Below are 14,198 nucleotides of genomic sequence, written 5' to 3'. Positions count from 1 at the left end.
CTTTCATCTATAAGAAGGCACACAATCGGAGAAGACGTCACTGCCGGCGAAAAGTCAATACATTCGAAAAAGGAAACAAAGTTTATTTCGCCATATCTTTAATGGCTCTCTCTTTCTCACTTTGTGGTAAAAAATTGATTCTGAATTAATTACTTAGAGAAATGTTTCTTACTTATTTGAGTAACTACGCACATGTTCAAATAGATGGAATTGGGGACCGAAAGACGTTCTTCAACTTACTGCTTATGAAATACTGAAAGTTAAAATCTATTTTAGCTTGCTGGTTTTGTTCTGTATTTAATATTTTAAAAGAAATGCACACCCGTGTCAGAAGTGGGGTTCGAACCCACGCTCTCTTTCGAGAACCAGAGCTTAAATCTGGCGCCTTAGACCGCTCGGCCATTCTGACTGCATGCGTATGAGCATTCCAATCGATTCGAATTACTTTCATCTATAAGAAGGCACACAATCGGAGAAGACGTCACTGCCGGCGAAAAGTCAATACATTCGAAAAAGGAAACAAAGTTTATTTCGCCATATCTTTAATGGCTCTCTCTTTCTCACTTTGTGGTAAAAAATTGATTCTGAATTAATTACTTAGAGAAATGTTTCTTACTTATTTGAGTAACTACGCACATGTTCAAATAGATGGAATTGGGGACCGAAAGACGTTCTTCAACTTACTGCTTATGAAATACTGAAAGTTAAAATCTATTTTAGCTTGCTGGTTTTGTTCTGTATTTAATATTTTAAAAGAAATGCACACATGTGTCAGAAGTGGGGTTCGAACCCACGCTCTCTTTCGAGAACCAGAGCTTAAATCTGGCGCCTTAGACCGCTCGGCCATTCTGACTGCATGCGTATGAGCATTCCAATCGATTCGAATTACTTTCATCTATAAGAAGGCACACAATCGGAGAAGACGTCACTGCCGGCGAAAAGTCAATACATTCGAAAAAGGAAACAAAGTTTATTTCGCCATGTCTTTAATGGCTCTCTCTTTCTCACTTTGTGGTAAAAAATTGATTCTGAATTAATTACTTAGAGAAATGTTTCTTACTTATTTGAGTAACTACGCACATGTTCAAATAGATGGAATTGGGGACCGAAAGACGTTCTTCAACTTACTGCTTATGAAATAATGAAAGTTAAAATCTATTTTAGCTTGCTGGTTTTCTTCTGTATTTAATATTTTAAAAGAAATGCACACACGTGTCAGAAGTGGGGTTCGAACCCACGCTCTCTTTCGAGAACCAGAGCTTAAATCTGGCGCCTTAGACCGCTCGGCCATTCTGACAGCATGCGTATGAGCATTCCAATCGATTCGAATTACTTTCATCTATAAGAAGGCACACAATCGGAGAAGACGTCACTGCCGGCGAAAAGTCAATACATTCGAAAAAGGAAACAAAGTTTATTTCGCCATATCTTTAATGGCTCTCTCTTTCTCACTTTGTGGTAAAAAATTGATTCTGAATTAATTACTTAGAGAAATGTTTCTTACTTATTTGAGTAACTACGCACATGTTCAAATAGATGGAATTGGGGACCGAAAGACGTTCTTCAACTTACTGCTTATGAAATACTGAAAGTTAAAATCTATTTTAGCTTGCTGGTTTTGTTCTGTATTTAATATTTTAAAAGAAATGCACACACGTGTCAGAAGTGGGGTTCGAACCCACGCTCTCTTTCGAGAACCAGAGCTTAAATCTGGCGCCTTAGACCGCTCGGCCATTCTGACAGCATGCGTATGAGCATTCCAATCGATTCGAATTACTTTCATCTATAAGAAGGCACACAATCGGAGAAGACGTCACTGCCGGCGAAAAGTCAATACATTCGAAAAAGGAAACAAAGTTTATTTCGCCATATCTTTAATGGCTCTCTCTTTCTCACTTTGTGGTAAAAAATTGATTCTGAATTAATTACTTAGAGAAATGTTTCTTACTTATTTGAGTAACTACGCACATGTTCAAATAGATGGAATTGGGGACCGAAAGACGTTCTTCAACTTACTGCTTATGAAATACTGAAAGTTAAAATCTATTTTAGCTTGCTGGTTTTGTTCTGTATTTAATATTTTAAAAGAAATGCACACATGTGTCAGAAGTGGGGTTCGAACCCACGCTCTCTTTCGAGAACCAGAGCTTAAATCTGGCGCCTTAGACCGCTCGGCCATTCTGACTGCATGCGTATGAGCATTAAAATCGATTCGAATTACTTTCATCTATAAGAAGGCACACAATCGGAGAAGACGTCACTGTCGGCGAAAAGTCAATACATTCGAAAAAGGAAACAAAGTTTATTTCGCCATATCTTTAATGGCTCTCTCTTTCTCACTTTGTGGTAAAAAATTGATTCTGAATTAATTACTTAGAGAAATGTTTCTTACTTATTTGAGTAACTACGCACATGTTCAAATAGATGGAATTGGGGACCGAAAGACGTTCTTCAACTTACTGCTTATGAAATACTGAAAGTTAAAATCTATTTTAGCTTGCTGGTTTTGTTCTGTATTTAATATTTTAAAAGAAATGCACACATGTGTCAGAAGTGGGGTTCGAACCCACGCTCTCTTTCGAGAACCAGAGCTTAAATCTGGCGCCTTAGACCGCTCGGCCATTCTGACTGCATGCGTATGAGCATTCCAATCGATTCGAATTACTTTCACCTGTAAGAAGGCACACAATCGGAGAATACGTCACTGCCGGCGAAAAGTCAATACATTCGAAAAAGGAAACAAAGTTTATTTCGCCATATCTTTAATGGCTCTCTCTTTCTCACTTTGTGGTAAAAAATTGATTCTGAATTAATTACTTAGAGAAATGTTTCTTACTTATTTGAGTAACTACGCACATGTTCAAATAGATGGAATTGGGGACCGAAAGACGTTCTTCAACTTACTGCTTATGAAATACTGAAAGTTAAAATCTATTTTAGCTTGCTGGTTTTGTTCTGTATTTAATATTTTAAAAGAAATGCACACACGTGTCAGAAGTGGGGTTCGAACCCACGCTCTCTTTCGAGAACCAGAGCTTAAATCTGGCGCCTTAGACCGCTCGGCCATTCTGACTGCATGCGTATGAGCATTCCAATCGATTCGAATTACTTTCATCTATAAGAAGGCACACAATCGGAGAAGACGTCACTGCCGGCGAAAAGTCAATACATTCGAAAAAGGAAACAAAGTTTATTTCGCCATATCTTTAATGGCTCTCTCTTTCTCACTTTGTGGTAAAAAATTGATTCTGAATTAATTACTTAGAGAAATGTTTCTTACTTATTTGAGTAACTACGCACATGTTCAAATAGATGGAATTGGGGACCGAAAGACGTTCTTCAACTTACTGCTTATGAAATACTGAAAGTTAAAATCTATTTTAGCTTGCTGGTCTTGTTCTGTATTTAATATTTTAAAAGAAATGCACACACGTGTCAGAAGTGGGGTTCGAACCCACGCTCTCTTTCGAGAACCAGAGCTTAAATCTGGCGCCTTAGACCGCTCGGCCATTCTGACTGCATGCGTATGAGCATTCCAATCGATTCGAATTACTTTCATCTATAAGAAGGCACACAATCGGAGAAGACGTCACTGCCGGCGAAAAGTCAATACATTCGAAAAAGGAAACAAAGTTTATTTCGCCATATCTTTAATGGCTCTCTCTTTCTCACTTTGTGGTAAAAAATTGATTCTGAATTAATTACTTAGAGAAATGTTTCTTACTTATTTGAGTAACTACGCACATGTTCAAATAGATGGAATTGGGGACCGAAAGACGTTCTTCAACTTACTGCTTATGAAATACTGAAAGTTAAAATCTATTTTAGCTTGCTGGTTTTGTTCTGTATTTAATATTTTAAAAGAAATGCACACACGTGTCAGAAGTGGGGTTCGAACCCACGCTCTCTTTCGAGAACCAGAGCTTAAATCTGGCGCCTTAGACCGCTCGGCCATTCTGACAGCATGCGTATGAGCATTCCAATCGATTCGAATTACTTTCATCTATAAGAAGGCACACAATCGGAGAAGACGTCACTGCCGGCGAAAAGTCAATACATTCGAAAAAGGAAACAAAGTTTATTTCGCCATATCTTTAATGGCTCTCTCTTTCTCACTTTGTGGTAAAAAATTGATTCTGAATTAATTACTTAGAGAAATGTTTCTTACTTATTTGAGTAACTACGCACATGTTCAAATAGATGGAATTGGGGACCGAAAGACGTTCTTCAACTTACTGCTTATGAAATACTGAAAGTTAAAATCTATTTTAGCTTGCTGGTTTTGTTCTGTATTTAATATTTTAAAAGAAATGCACACATGTGTCAGAAGTGGGGTTCGAACCCACGCTGTCTTTCGAGAACCAGAGCTTAAATCTGGCGCCTTAGACCGCTCGGCCATTCTGACTGCATGCGTATGAGCATTAAAATCGATTCGAATTACTTTCATCTATAAGAAGGCACACAATCGGAGAAGACGTCACTGTCGGCGAAAAGTCAATACATTCGAAAAAGGAAACAAAGTTTATTTCGCCATATCTTTAATGGCTCTCTCTTTCTCACTTTGTGGTAAAAAATTGATTCTGAATTAATTACTTAGAGAAATGTTTCTTACTTATTTGAGTAACTACGCACATGTTCAAATAGATGGAATTGGGGACCGAAAGACGTTCTTCAACTTACTGCTTATGAAATACTGAAAGTTAAAATCTATTTTAGCTTGCTGGTTTTGTTCTGTATTTAATATTTTAAAAGAAATGCACACATGTGTCAGAAGTGGGGTTCGAACCCACGCTCTCTTTCGAGAACCAGAGCTTAAATCTGGCGCCTTAGACCGCTCGGCCATTCTGACTGCATGCGTATGAGCATTCCAATCGATTCGAATTACTTTCACCTGTAAGAAGGCACACAATCGGAGAAGACGTCACTGCCGGCGAAAAGTCAATACATTCGAAAAAGGAAACAAAGTTTATTTCGCCATATCTTTAATGGCTCTCTCTTTCTCACTTTGTGGTAAAAAATTGATTCTGAATTAATTACTTAGAGAAATGTTTCTTACTTATTTGAGTAACTACGCACATGTTCAAATAGATGGAATTGGGGACCGAAAGACGTTCTTCAACTTACTGCTTATGAAATACTGAAAGTTAAAATCTATTTTAGCTTGCTGGTTTTGTTCTGTATTTAATATTTTAAAAGAAATGCACACACGTGTCAGAAGTGGGGTTCGAACCCACGCTCTCTTTCGAGAACCAGAGCTTAAATCTGGCGCCTTAGACCGCTCGGCCATTCTGACTGCATGCGTATGAGCATTCCAATCGATTCGAATTACTTTCATCTATAAGAAGGCACACAATCGGAGAAGACGTCACTGCCGGCGAAAAGTCAATACATTCGAAAAAGGAAACAAAGTTTATTTCGCCATATCTTTAATGGCTCTCTCTTTCTCACTTTGTGGTAAAAAATTGATTCTGAATTAATTACTTAGAGAAATGTTTCTTACTTATTTGAGTAACTACGCACATGTTCAAATAGATGGAATTGGGGACCGAAAGACGTTCTTCAACTTACTGCTTATGAAATACTGAAAGTTAAAATCTATTTTAGCTTGCTGGTCTTGTTCTGTATTTAATATTTTAAAAGAAATGCACACACGTGTCAGAAGTGGGGTTCGACCCCACGCTCTCTTTCGAGAACCAGAGCTTAAATCTGGCGCCTTAGACCGCTCGGCCATTCTGACTGCATGCGTATGAGCATTCCAATCGATTCGAATTACTTTCATCTATAAGAAGGCACACAATCGGAGAAGACGTCACTGCCGGCGAAAAGTCAATACATTCGAAAAAGGAAACAAAGTTTATTTCGCCATATCTTTAATGGCTCTCTCTTTCTCACTTTGTGGTAAAAAATTGATTCTGAATTAATTACTTAGAGAAATGTTTCTTACTTATTTGAGTAACTACGCACATGTTCAAATAGATGGAATTGGGGACCGAAAGACGTTCTTCAACTTACTGCTTATGAAATACTGAAAGTTAAAATCTATTTTAGCTTGCTGGTTTTGTTCTGTATTTAATATTTTAAAAGAAATGCACACACGTGTCAGAAGTGGGGTTCGAACCCACGCTCTCTTTCGAGAACCAGAGCTTAAATCTGGCGCCTTAGACCGCTCGGCCATTCTGACAGCATGCGTATGAGCATTCCAATCGATTCGAATTACTTTCATCTATAAGAAGGCACACAATCGGAGAAGACGTCACTGCCGGCGAAAAGTCAATACATTCGAAAAAGGAAACAAAGTTTATTTCGCCATATCTTTAATGGCTCTCTCTTTCTCACTTTGTGGTAAAAAATTGATTCTGAATTAATTACTTAGAGAAATGTTTCTTACTTATTTGAGTAACTACGCACATGTTCAAATAGATGGAATTGGGGACCGAAAGACGTTCTTCAACTTACTGCTTATGAAATACTGAAAGTTAAAATCTATTTTAGCTTGCTGGTTTTGTTCTGTATTTAATATTTTAAAAGAAATGCACACATGTGTCAGAAGTGGGGTTCGAACCCACGCTCTCTTTCGAGAACCAGAGCTTAAATCTGGCGCCTTAGACCACTCGGCCATTCTGACTGCATGCGTATGAGCATTAAAATCGATTCGAATTACTTTCATCTATAAGAAGGCACACAATCGGAGAAGACGTCACTGTCGGCGAAAAGTCAATACATTCGAAAAAGGAAACAAAGTTTATTTCGCCATATCTTTAATGGCTCTCTCTTTCTCACTTTGTGGTAAAAAATTGATTCTGAATTAATTACTTAGAGAAATGTTTCTTACTTATTTGAGTAACTACGCACATGTTCAAATAGATGGAATTGGGGACCGAAAGACGTTCTTCAACTTACTGCTTATGAAATACTGAAAGTTAAAATCTATTTTAGCTTGCTGGTTTTGTTCTGTATTTAATATTTTAAAAGAAATGCACACATGTGTCAGAAGTGGGGTTCGAACCCACGCTCTCTTTCGAGAACCAGAGCTTAAATCTGGCGCCTTAGACCGCTCGGCCATTCTGACTGCATGCGTATGAGCATTCCAATCGATTCGAATTACTTTCACCTGTAAGAAGGCACACAATCGGAGAAGACGTCACTGCCGGCGAAAAGTCAATACATTCGAAAAAGGAAACAAAGTTTATTTCGCCATATCTTTAATGGCTCTCTCTTTCTCACTTTGTGGTAAAAAATTGATTCTGAATTAATTACTTAGAGAAATGTTTCTTACTTATTTGAGTAACTACGCACATGTTCAAATAGATGGAATTGGGGACCGAAAGACGTTCTTCAACTTACTGCTTATGAAATACTGAAAGTTAAAATCTATTTTAGCTTGCTGGTTTTGTTCTGTATTTAATATTTTAAAAGAAATGCACACACGTGTCAGAAGTGGGGTTCGAACCCACGCTCTCTTTCGAGAACCAGAGCTTAAATCTGGCGCCTTAGACCGCTCGGCCATTCTGACTGCATGCGTATGAGCATTCCAATCGATTCGAATTACTTTCATCTATAAGAAGGCACACAATCGGAGAAGACGTCACTGCCGGCGAAAAGTCAATACATTCGAAAAAGGAAACAAAGTTTATTTCGCCATATCTTTAATGGCTCTCTCTTTCTCACTTTGTGGTAAAAAATTGATTCTGAATTAATTACTTAGAGAAATGTTTCTTACTTATTTGAGTAACTACGCACATGTTCAAATAGATGGAATTGGGGACCGAAAGACGTTCTTCAACTTACTGCTTATGAAATACTGAAAGTTAAAATCTATTTTAGCTTGCTGGTCTTGTTCTGTATTTAATATTTTAAAAGAAATGCACACACGTGTCAGAAGTGGGGTTCGAACCCACGCTCTCTTTCGAGAACCAGAGCTTAAATCTGGCGCCTTAGACCGCTCGGCCATTCTGACTGCATGCGTATGAGCATTCCAATCGATTCGAATTACTTTCATCTATAAGAAGGCACACAATCGGAGAAGACGTCACTGCCGGCGAAAAGTCAATACATTCGAAAAAGGAAACAAAGTTTATTTCGCCATATCTTTAATGGCTCTCTCTTTCTCACTTTGTGGTAAAAAATTGATTCTGAATTAATTACTTAGAGAAATGTTTCTTACTTATTTGAGTAACTACGCACATGTTCAAATAGATGGAATTGGGGACCGAAAGACGTTCTTCAACTTACTGCTTATGAAATACTGAAAGTTAAAATCTATTTTAGCTTGCTGGTTTTGTTCTGTATTTAATGTTTTAAAAGAAATGCACACATGTGTCAGAAGTGGGGTTCGAACCCACGCTCTCTTTCGAGAACCAGAGCTTAAATCTGGCGCCTTAGACCGCTCGGCCATTCTGACTGCATGCGTATGAGCATTAAAATCGATTCGAATTACTTTCATCTATAAGAAGGCACACAATCGGAGAAGACGTCACTGCCGGCGAAAAGTCAATACATTCGAAAAAGGAAACAAAGTTTATTTCGCCATATCTTTAATGGCTCTCTCTTTCTCACTTTGTGGTAAAAAATTGATTCTGAATTAATTACTTAGAGAAATGTTTCTTACTTATTTGAGTAACTACGCACATGTTCAAATAGATGGAATTGGGGACCGAAAGACGTTCTTCAACTTACTGCTTATGAAATACTGAAAGTTAAAATCTATTTTAGCTTGCTGGTTTTCTTCTGTATTTAATATTTTAAAAGAAATGCACACACGTGTCAGAAGTGGGGTTCGAACCCACGCTCTCTTTCGAGAACCAGAGCTTAAATCTGGCGCCTTAGACCGCTCGGCCATTCTGACAGCATGCGTATGAGCATTCCAATCGATTCGAATTACTTTCATCTATAAGAAGGCACACAATCGGAGAAGACGTCACTGCCGGCGAAAAGTCAATACATTCGAAAAAAGAAACAAAGTTTATTTCGCCATATCTTTAATGGCTCTCTCTTTCTCACTTTGTGGTAAAAAATTGATTCTGAATTAATTACTTAGAGAAATGTTTCTTACTTATTTGAGTAACTACGCACATGTTCAAATAGATGGAATTGGGGACCGAAAGACGTTCTTCAACTTACTGCTTATGAAATACTGAAAGTTAAAATCTATTTTAGCTTGCTGGTTTTGTTCTGTATTTAATATTTTAAAAGAAATGCACACACGTGTCAGAAGTGGGGTTCGAACCCACGCTCTCTTTCGAGAACCAGAGCTTAAATCTGGCGCCTTAGACCGCTCGGCCATTCTGACAGCATGCGTATGAGCATTCCAATCGATTCGAATTACTTTCATCTATAAGAAGGCACACAATCGGAGAAGACGTCACTGCCGGCGAAAAGTCAATACATTCGAAAAAGGAAACAAAGTTTATTTCGCCATATCTTTAATGGCTCTCTCTTTCTCACTTTGTGGTAAAAAATTGATTCTGAATTAATTACTTAGAGAAATGTTTCTTACTTATTTGAGTAACTACGCACATGTTCAAATAGATGGAATTGGGGACCGAAAGACGTTCTTCAACTTACTGCTTATGAAATACTGAAAGTTAAAATCTATTTTAGCTTGCTGGTTTTGTTCTGTATTTAATATTTTAAAAGAAATGCACACATGTGTCAGAAGTGGGGTTCGAACCCACGCTCTCTTTCGAGAACCAGAGCTTAAATCTGGCGCCTTAGACCGCTCGGCCATTCTGACTGCATGCGTATGAGCATTAAAATCGATTCGAATTACTTTCATCTATAAGAAGGCACACAATCGGAGAAGACGTCACTGTCGGCGAAAAGTCAATACATTCGAAAAAGGAAACAAAGTTTATTTCGCCATATCTTTAATGGCTCTCTCTTTCTCACTTTGTGGTAAAAAATTGATTCTGAATTAATTACTTAGAGAAATGTTTCTTACTTATTTGAGTAACTACGCACATGTTCAAATAGATGGAATTGGGGACCGAAAGACGTTCTTCAACTTACTGCTTATGAAATACTGAAAGTTAAAATCTATTTTAGCTTGCTGGTTTTGTTCTGTATTTAATATTTTAAAAGAAATGCACACATGTGTCAGAAGTGGGGTTCGAACCCACGCTCTCTTTCGAGAACCAGAGCTTAAATCTGGCGCCTTAGACCGCTCGGCCATTCTGACTGCATGCGTATGAGCATTCCAATCGATTCGAATTACTTTCACCTGTAAGAAGGCACACAATCGGAGAATACGTCACTGCCGGCGAAAAGTCAATACATTCGAAAAAGGAAACAAAGTTTATTTCGCCATATCTTTAATGGCTCTCTCTTTCTCACTTTGTGGTAAAAAATTGATTCTGAATTAATTACTTAGAGAAATGTTTCTTACTTATTTGAGTAACTACGCACATGTTCAAATAGATGGAATTGGGGACCGAAAGACGTTCTTCAACTTACTGCTTATGAAATACTGAAAGTTAAAATCTATTTTAGCTTGCTGGTTTTGTTCTGTATTTAATATTTTAAAAGAAATGCACACACGTGTCAGAAGTGGGGTTCGAACCCACGCTCTCTTTCGAGAACCAGAGCTTAAATCTGGCGCCTTAGACCGCTCGGCCATTCTGACTGCATGCGTATGAGCATTCCAATCGATTCGAATTACTTTCATCTATAAGAAGGCACACAATCGGAGAAGACGTCACTGCCGGCGAAAAGTCAATACATTCGAAAAAGGAAACAAAGTTTATTTCGCCATATCTTTAATGGCTCTCTCTTTCTCACTTTGTGGTAAAAAATTGATTCTGAATTAATTACTTAGAGAAATGTTTCTTACTTATTTGAGTAACTACGCACATGTTCAAATAGATGGAATTGGGGACCGAAAGACGTTCTTCAACTTACTGCTTATGAAATACTGAAAGTTAAAATCTATTTTAGCTTGCTGGTCTTGTTCTGTATTTAATATTTTAAAAGAAATGCACACACGTGTCAGAAGTGGGGTTCGAACCCACGCTCTCTTTCGAGAACCAGAGCTTAAATCTGGCGCCTTAGACCGCTCGGCCATTCTGACTGCATGCGTATGAGCTTTCCAATCGATTCGAATTACTTTCATCTATAAGAAGGCACACAATCGGAGAAGACGTCACTGCCGGCGAAAAGTCAATACATTCGAAAAAGGAAACAAAGTTTATTTCGCCATATCTTTAATGGCTCTCTCTTTCTCACTTTGTGGTAAAAAATTGATTCTGAATTAATTACTTAGAGAAATGTTTCTTACTTATTTGAGTAACTACGCACATGTTCAAATAGATGGAATTGGGGACCGAAAGACGTTCTTCAACTTACTGCTTATGAAATACTGAAAGTTAAAATCTATTTTAGCTTGCTGGTTTTGTTCTGTATATAATATTTTAAAAGAAATGCACACATGTGTCAGAAGTGGGGTTCGAACCCACGCTCTCTTTCGAGAACCAGAGCTTAAATCTGGCGCCTTAGACCGCTCGGCCATTCTGACTGCATGCGTATGAGCATTCCAATCGATTCGAATTACTTTCATCTATAAGAAGGCACACAATCGGAGAAGACGTCACTGCCGGCGAAAAGTCAATACATTCGAAAAAGGAAACAAAGTTTATTTCGCCATATCTTTAATGGCTCTCTCTTTCTCACTTTGTGGTAAAAAATTGATTCTGAATTAATTACTTTGAGAAATGTTTCTTACTTATTTGAGTAACTACGCACATGTTCAAATAGATGGAATTGGGGACCGAAAGACGTTCTTCAACTTACTGCTTATGAAATACTGAAAGTTAAAATCTATTTTAGCTTGCTGGTTTTGTTCTGTATTTAATATTTTAAAAGAAATGCACACATGTGTCAGAAGTGGGGTTCGAACCCACGCTCTCTTTCGAGAACCAGAGCTTAAATCTGGCGCCTTAGACCGCTCGGCCATTCTGACTGCATGCGTATGAGCATTAAAATCGATTCGAATTACTTTCATCTATAAGAAGGCACACAATCGGAGAAGACGTCACTGTCGGCGAAAAGTCAATACATTCGAAAAAGGAAACAAAGTTTATTTCGCCATATCTTTAATGGCTCTCTGTTTCTCACTTTGTGGTAAAAAATTGATTCTGAATTAATTACTTAGAGAAATGTTTCTTACTTATTTGAGTAACTACGCACATGTTCAAATAGATGGAATTGGGGACCGAAAGACGTTCTTCAACTTACTGCTTATGAAATACTGAAAGTTAAAATCTATTTTAGCTTGCTGGTTTTGTTCTGTATTTAATATTTTAAAAGAAATGCACACACGTGTCAGAAGTGGGGTTCGAACCCACGCTCTCTTTCGAGAACCAGAGCTTAAATCTGGCGCCTTAGACCGCTCGGCCATTCTGACTGCATGCGTATGAGCATTCCAATCGATTCGAATTACTTTCATCTATAAGAAGGCACACAATCGGAGAAGACGTCACTGCCGGCGAAAAGTCAATACATTCGAAAAAGGAAACAAAGTTTATTTCGCCATATCTTTAATGGCCCTCTCTTTCTCACTTTGTGGTAAAAAATTGATTCTGAATTAATTACTTAGAGAAATGTTTCTTACTTATTTGAGTAACTACGCACATGTTCAAATAGATGGAATTGGGGACCGAAAGACTTTCTTCAACTTACTGCTTATGAAATACTGAAAGTTAAAATCTATTTTAGCTTGCTGGTTTTGTTCTGTATTTAATATTTTAAAAGAAATGCACACATGTGTCAGAAGTGGGGTTCGAACCCACGCTCTCTTTCGAGAACCAGAGCTTAAATCTGGCGCCTTAGACCGCTCGGCCATTCTGACTGCATGCGTATGAGCATTCCAATCGATTCGAATTACTTTCATCTATAAGAAGGCACACAATCGGAGAAGACGTCACTGCCGGCGAAAAGTCAATACATTCGAAAAAGGAAACAAAGTTTATTTCGCCATATCTTTAATGGCTCTCTCTTTCTCACTTTGTGGCAAAAAATTGTTTCTGAATTAATTACTTAGAGAAATGTTTCTTACTTATTTGAGTAACTACGCACATGTTCAAATAGAAGGAATTGGGGACCGAAAGACGTTCTTCAACTTACTGCTTATGAAATACTGAAAGTTAAAATCTATTTTAGCTTGCTGGTTTTGTTCTGTATTTAATATTTTAAAAGAAATGCACACACGTGTCAGAAGTGGGGTTCGAACCCACGCTCTCTTTCGAGAACCAGAGCTTAAATCTGGCGCCTTAGACCGCTCGGCCATTCTGACTGCATGCGTATGAGCATTCCAATCGATTCGAATTACTTTCATCTATAAGAAGGCACACAATCGGAGAAGACGTCACTGCCGGCGAAAAGTCAATACATTCGAAAAAGGAAACAAAGTTTATTTCGCCATATCTTTAATGGCTCTCTCTTTCTCACTTTGTGGTAAAAAATTGATTGAGAATTAATTACTTAGAGAAATGTTTCTTACTTATTTGAGTAACTACGCACATGTTCAAATAGATGGAATTGGGGACCGAAAGACGTTCTTCAACTTACTGCTTATGAAATACTGAAAGTTAAAATCTATTTTAGCTTGCTGGTTTTGTTCTGTATTTAATATTTTAAAAGAAATGCACTCACGTGTCAGAAGTGGGGTTCGAACCCACGCTCTCTTTCGAGAACCAGAGCTTAAATCTGGCGCCTTAGACCGCTCGGACATTCTGACTGCATGCGTATGAGCATTCCAATCGATTCGAATTACTTTTATCTATAAGAAGGCACACAATCGGAGAAGACGTCACTGCCGGCGAAAAGTCAATACATTCGAAAAAGGAAACAAAGTTTATTTCGCCATATCTTTAATGGCTCTCTCTTTCTCACTTTGTGGTAAAAAATTGATTCTGAATTAATTACTTAGAGAAATGTTTCTTACGTATTTGAGTAACTACGCACATGTTCAAATAGATGGAATTGGGGACCGAAAGACGTTCTTCAACTTACTGCTTATGAAATACTGAAAGTTAAAATCTATTTTAGCTTGCTGGTTTTGTTCTGTATTTAATATTTTAAAAGAAATGCACACATGTGTCAGAAGTGGGGTTCGAACCCACGCTCTCTTTCGAGAACCAGAGCTTAAATCTGGCGCCTTAGACCGCTCGGCCATTCTGACTGCATGCGTATGAGCATTCGAATCG

The 14,198-nt window shown here is 37.9% G+C and overlaps 32 non-coding genes across 32 annotated transcripts; all 32 read right to left on the bottom strand.

Annotated features, from left to right (window-relative positions):
• Positions 1-325: 325 nt before the first annotated feature.
• Trnal-uaa (transfer RNA leucine (anticodon UAA)) lies at positions 326-409 on the bottom strand. Its single transcript has one exon. It is a non-coding gene; the product is annotated as a tRNA-Leu (tRNA).
• A 360-nt stretch (positions 410-769) lies between these two features.
• Positions 770-853, bottom strand: Trnal-uaa (transfer RNA leucine (anticodon UAA)). The gene has a single exon. It is a non-coding gene; the product is annotated as a tRNA-Leu (tRNA).
• Positions 854-1,213: 360 nt separating this feature from the next.
• Positions 1,214-1,297, bottom strand: Trnal-uaa (transfer RNA leucine (anticodon UAA)). The gene has a single exon. It is a non-coding gene; the product is annotated as a tRNA-Leu (tRNA).
• Positions 1,298-1,657: 360 nt separating this feature from the next.
• Trnal-uaa (transfer RNA leucine (anticodon UAA)) lies at positions 1,658-1,741 on the bottom strand. Its single transcript has one exon. It is a non-coding gene; the product is annotated as a tRNA-Leu (tRNA).
• Positions 1,742-2,101: 360 nt separating this feature from the next.
• Positions 2,102-2,185, bottom strand: Trnal-uaa (transfer RNA leucine (anticodon UAA)). Its single transcript has one exon. It is a non-coding gene; the product is annotated as a tRNA-Leu (tRNA).
• Positions 2,186-2,545: 360 nt separating this feature from the next.
• Positions 2,546-2,629, bottom strand: Trnal-uaa (transfer RNA leucine (anticodon UAA)). Its single transcript has one exon. It is a non-coding gene; the product is annotated as a tRNA-Leu (tRNA).
• Positions 2,630-2,989: 360 nt separating this feature from the next.
• Trnal-uaa (transfer RNA leucine (anticodon UAA)) lies at positions 2,990-3,073 on the bottom strand. Its single transcript has one exon. It is a non-coding gene; the product is annotated as a tRNA-Leu (tRNA).
• Positions 3,074-3,433: 360 nt separating this feature from the next.
• Positions 3,434-3,517, bottom strand: Trnal-uaa (transfer RNA leucine (anticodon UAA)). The gene has a single exon. It is a non-coding gene; the product is annotated as a tRNA-Leu (tRNA).
• A 360-nt stretch (positions 3,518-3,877) lies between these two features.
• Trnal-uaa (transfer RNA leucine (anticodon UAA)) lies at positions 3,878-3,961 on the bottom strand. The gene has a single exon. It is a non-coding gene; the product is annotated as a tRNA-Leu (tRNA).
• Positions 3,962-4,321: 360 nt separating this feature from the next.
• Trnal-uaa (transfer RNA leucine (anticodon UAA)) lies at positions 4,322-4,405 on the bottom strand. The gene has a single exon. It is a non-coding gene; the product is annotated as a tRNA-Leu (tRNA).
• Positions 4,406-4,765: 360 nt separating this feature from the next.
• Positions 4,766-4,849, bottom strand: Trnal-uaa (transfer RNA leucine (anticodon UAA)). Its single transcript has one exon. It is a non-coding gene; the product is annotated as a tRNA-Leu (tRNA).
• A 360-nt stretch (positions 4,850-5,209) lies between these two features.
• On the bottom strand, positions 5,210-5,293 carry Trnal-uaa (transfer RNA leucine (anticodon UAA)). Its single transcript has one exon. It is a non-coding gene; the product is annotated as a tRNA-Leu (tRNA).
• Positions 5,294-5,653: 360 nt separating this feature from the next.
• On the bottom strand, positions 5,654-5,737 carry Trnal-uaa (transfer RNA leucine (anticodon UAA)). The gene has a single exon. It is a non-coding gene; the product is annotated as a tRNA-Leu (tRNA).
• A 360-nt stretch (positions 5,738-6,097) lies between these two features.
• Trnal-uaa (transfer RNA leucine (anticodon UAA)) lies at positions 6,098-6,181 on the bottom strand. The gene has a single exon. It is a non-coding gene; the product is annotated as a tRNA-Leu (tRNA).
• A 360-nt stretch (positions 6,182-6,541) lies between these two features.
• Trnal-uaa (transfer RNA leucine (anticodon UAA)) lies at positions 6,542-6,625 on the bottom strand. The gene has a single exon. It is a non-coding gene; the product is annotated as a tRNA-Leu (tRNA).
• Positions 6,626-6,985: 360 nt separating this feature from the next.
• On the bottom strand, positions 6,986-7,069 carry Trnal-uaa (transfer RNA leucine (anticodon UAA)). Its single transcript has one exon. It is a non-coding gene; the product is annotated as a tRNA-Leu (tRNA).
• A 360-nt stretch (positions 7,070-7,429) lies between these two features.
• Trnal-uaa (transfer RNA leucine (anticodon UAA)) lies at positions 7,430-7,513 on the bottom strand. Its single transcript has one exon. It is a non-coding gene; the product is annotated as a tRNA-Leu (tRNA).
• A 360-nt stretch (positions 7,514-7,873) lies between these two features.
• Positions 7,874-7,957, bottom strand: Trnal-uaa (transfer RNA leucine (anticodon UAA)). Its single transcript has one exon. It is a non-coding gene; the product is annotated as a tRNA-Leu (tRNA).
• Positions 7,958-8,317: 360 nt separating this feature from the next.
• On the bottom strand, positions 8,318-8,401 carry Trnal-uaa (transfer RNA leucine (anticodon UAA)). Its single transcript has one exon. It is a non-coding gene; the product is annotated as a tRNA-Leu (tRNA).
• Positions 8,402-8,761: 360 nt separating this feature from the next.
• Trnal-uaa (transfer RNA leucine (anticodon UAA)) lies at positions 8,762-8,845 on the bottom strand. The gene has a single exon. It is a non-coding gene; the product is annotated as a tRNA-Leu (tRNA).
• Positions 8,846-9,205: 360 nt separating this feature from the next.
• Positions 9,206-9,289, bottom strand: Trnal-uaa (transfer RNA leucine (anticodon UAA)). Its single transcript has one exon. It is a non-coding gene; the product is annotated as a tRNA-Leu (tRNA).
• A 360-nt stretch (positions 9,290-9,649) lies between these two features.
• Trnal-uaa (transfer RNA leucine (anticodon UAA)) lies at positions 9,650-9,733 on the bottom strand. Its single transcript has one exon. It is a non-coding gene; the product is annotated as a tRNA-Leu (tRNA).
• Positions 9,734-10,093: 360 nt separating this feature from the next.
• Trnal-uaa (transfer RNA leucine (anticodon UAA)) lies at positions 10,094-10,177 on the bottom strand. The gene has a single exon. It is a non-coding gene; the product is annotated as a tRNA-Leu (tRNA).
• Positions 10,178-10,537: 360 nt separating this feature from the next.
• Trnal-uaa (transfer RNA leucine (anticodon UAA)) lies at positions 10,538-10,621 on the bottom strand. The gene has a single exon. It is a non-coding gene; the product is annotated as a tRNA-Leu (tRNA).
• A 360-nt stretch (positions 10,622-10,981) lies between these two features.
• On the bottom strand, positions 10,982-11,065 carry Trnal-uaa (transfer RNA leucine (anticodon UAA)). Its single transcript has one exon. It is a non-coding gene; the product is annotated as a tRNA-Leu (tRNA).
• Positions 11,066-11,425: 360 nt separating this feature from the next.
• On the bottom strand, positions 11,426-11,509 carry Trnal-uaa (transfer RNA leucine (anticodon UAA)). Its single transcript has one exon. It is a non-coding gene; the product is annotated as a tRNA-Leu (tRNA).
• A 360-nt stretch (positions 11,510-11,869) lies between these two features.
• Trnal-uaa (transfer RNA leucine (anticodon UAA)) lies at positions 11,870-11,953 on the bottom strand. The gene has a single exon. It is a non-coding gene; the product is annotated as a tRNA-Leu (tRNA).
• Positions 11,954-12,313: 360 nt separating this feature from the next.
• Trnal-uaa (transfer RNA leucine (anticodon UAA)) lies at positions 12,314-12,397 on the bottom strand. Its single transcript has one exon. It is a non-coding gene; the product is annotated as a tRNA-Leu (tRNA).
• A 360-nt stretch (positions 12,398-12,757) lies between these two features.
• Positions 12,758-12,841, bottom strand: Trnal-uaa (transfer RNA leucine (anticodon UAA)). The gene has a single exon. It is a non-coding gene; the product is annotated as a tRNA-Leu (tRNA).
• Positions 12,842-13,201: 360 nt separating this feature from the next.
• Positions 13,202-13,285, bottom strand: Trnal-uaa (transfer RNA leucine (anticodon UAA)). The gene has a single exon. It is a non-coding gene; the product is annotated as a tRNA-Leu (tRNA).
• Positions 13,286-13,645: 360 nt separating this feature from the next.
• Positions 13,646-13,729, bottom strand: Trnal-uaa (transfer RNA leucine (anticodon UAA)). The gene has a single exon. It is a non-coding gene; the product is annotated as a tRNA-Leu (tRNA).
• Positions 13,730-14,089: 360 nt separating this feature from the next.
• Trnal-uaa (transfer RNA leucine (anticodon UAA)) lies at positions 14,090-14,173 on the bottom strand. Its single transcript has one exon. It is a non-coding gene; the product is annotated as a tRNA-Leu (tRNA).
• Positions 14,174-14,198: the final 25 nt, after the last annotated feature.

This window comes from Argiope bruennichi, chromosome 10, assembly GCF_947563725.1.
Source record: "Argiope bruennichi chromosome 10, qqArgBrue1.1, whole genome shotgun sequence".
Lineage (NCBI taxonomy): Eukaryota > Metazoa > Arthropoda > Arachnida > Araneae > Araneidae > Argiope > Argiope bruennichi.
This window is presented reverse-complemented; position numbering and strand designations above follow the sequence as displayed.